Source organism: Triticum dicoccoides, chromosome 3B (genome assembly GCF_002162155.2).
Source record: "Triticum dicoccoides isolate Atlit2015 ecotype Zavitan chromosome 3B, WEW_v2.0, whole genome shotgun sequence".
In the NCBI taxonomy this organism is placed as follows: domain Eukaryota; kingdom Viridiplantae; phylum Streptophyta; class Magnoliopsida; order Poales; family Poaceae; genus Triticum; species Triticum dicoccoides.
The window spans coordinates 568,980,673-568,983,110 of NC_041385.1; positions in this window are offsets into that span (position 1 = coordinate 568,980,673).

Below are 2,438 nucleotides of genomic sequence, written 5' to 3' on the forward strand. Positions count from 1 at the left end.
CTCTCTCCACGTAGTACATTGGGTCCCACCAGTCAGAGGGTGAAACAAACAAATTAATAAGAAAAATTAAAAGCGCCAGCGGTGTATCTTACTACCTCACACATCTCACTACTACTCGGGAACACTGTCCAATTGATCCCTCTGTTTGCTCACGTACTATTTTAAGTGAATCCTTATTATAACATGCACACAAATTTTGGGCACTTGTATTCGACTTAAGTCAGTGTGCCACCGTATCTCGTATACTTCCTACTCCCTCCGTCTAGGTGTAATAAGTCACGTTAGAAGGTGCAACGGGACCAAGGTGCGTGTGTGTGTTTACAGCATGTGTGTGTCAGAGAGTGCGACAGATCGACCTACTCCTACAGAGATATGGTGTGTAGTGTATGATTTTAGCCACGAGAGTCGGTGCATCCTCTCGTTTCCGGGCGTGTCCGGTAGGGACATGCGGACAGCTGCCACGCCCGCTCCTGACCAGCCTGGCCCACCCAAAGCCCCTCCACCGCCCGCGCGCGCTTCCCGCCCGAAACGGTCAGCGCCGCTCCAAAGAATCGGTCCCGCATTCATGCCCGGGCAGAGCCGACGCGACCTCTCACTGGCGCAAGAGTGATGGTTGCTTCGTCCGTCCAACTTACTGTTGGGTCTATGTGATTTGACGGCTCATTGGTCTTTATTACTGAGGTAGTAGGACAGCTGGATGTCCCACGCTTTCGGTGAAAGGAGGTAGTAGATTACAATTTTCTCCATTCTTACAGCGGAGGAGTGCAAGAGCAGTGAAAACACGCAGGCTCAGTGATTACATGGCCCACCTCACACTATCACCGTGCGACACCTAACTCTTTACATAGTACTCCCTCCGTTTCTAAATATTACTAGATGAGTCCCCGCTCGTTGCCGCGGAACAGCGGTATATCTCTCTGCGCAAAATTATCGATTTCATAGAACTAAAAAAAATCTATAACCGCATGACAAATGTGGTAGCCAAACTAAATAAACTCCCGTCATCATTTAAATCATCCCACATAAGGAAAAAAGATCAGCCAACTCCTACTGCATAATGGGATTATATTTTTCTTTTTGACATGTTAATGGGACTTAAAAGCTCACTTACATGCATGCTACCGGTGCATGCTTGCATGCAGACATGTTGATGTGATTTAAAACCCACTCACATGCATGTGCCACAGTATTTCTGCATGCTTGCATGTGGCTTAGTGCTGAGCCTCTCAACGTCTAGATCAGACGGCTATTATGACTGATTTACTTCATCTAACAGCTACGTCAATTTTGATGATGTGGCTCAAGGAGAGGATAGAGAATTCCTAGTAGTGGGGGCTAGCTATTACTAGTAGATAAGTCTTTGTAGAGATTCCACTAGGTGAACTACATATGGAACAAAATGAATGAATCTACACTTAAAATGCATCTATATGCATGTGGTTAATGGTGAAATCTCTACAAAGACTTATATTTAGGAACGGAGGAAGTACTAGTATAGTACTAGTACGTACTATAATTTATCTGCGAGATAAATTTGTACAATGCTATGAAGCTTCCAGCTCCTGTTACATGTATCTTGCGTCCAAGGTTGCCCGTTGCAACATTTCATCAAATACAAAGGAGACTAACATGCATGCTATTGCATCTCAATGATTGACAGATCATAGCAAATATGTACTCCCTCCGTTCCAAAATAAGTGTCTCAACTTTGTGCAAACTTTAGTACAAAGTTGTACTACTACTAAAGTTGACACTTATTTTGGAACAAAGTTGTCTCAATTGGTTGGCAACGTTCGAGCTTCCTAATACATGAAGTTTGCGACCTTTTGACCATCGGATCATTTTGTGCAGTTTCACCAAAATCGAGATGAGCATCCCTGTGGCAAAGAAATTGAAGAAGCGTGATTAGAATCAGATTACTAGGACTAGTTGATGAGACATAAACTCATCACAAATACAGTACGTAGAAGCCAGTAGAGGTATCAGGTATGTGCGGGGCAAAGAAGTAGAGAAATATCCACAGGGAGTGATGTGGGCAGCTGGAGCGGTGGTGCAAGCCGGCTGTAAAGGGAGTTGTACCTGAGGGACGTAGCTCGACCTTGAGGAGGGCGGCGGGAAGCAGCAACTGCCCACGTCGCGGCAGTGAGCAAGGGACGAAGGCAACCTCACCGGCTTTGTGAGAGAGAACGGCGGGGACCCCTGATCGGGACGTGCCGACAGTGGGTTTTCACCGTCGGCGATGGACACCGCAACTACACTAAGCATCCACCCCTTCCCCAAGCGGACATGATCCGCCGGGATGTTAGAGATGTGGCCACAGTCGTTTTGTGCGAGAGAGTGTGAATAGAGCGACCCCAACAAGCAACCGTGTAGGCTGGCCCGTCCTGACTATGTATATAGTGGAGCGGTTTCCTTTTCTCTCCATATGAACCTATCAT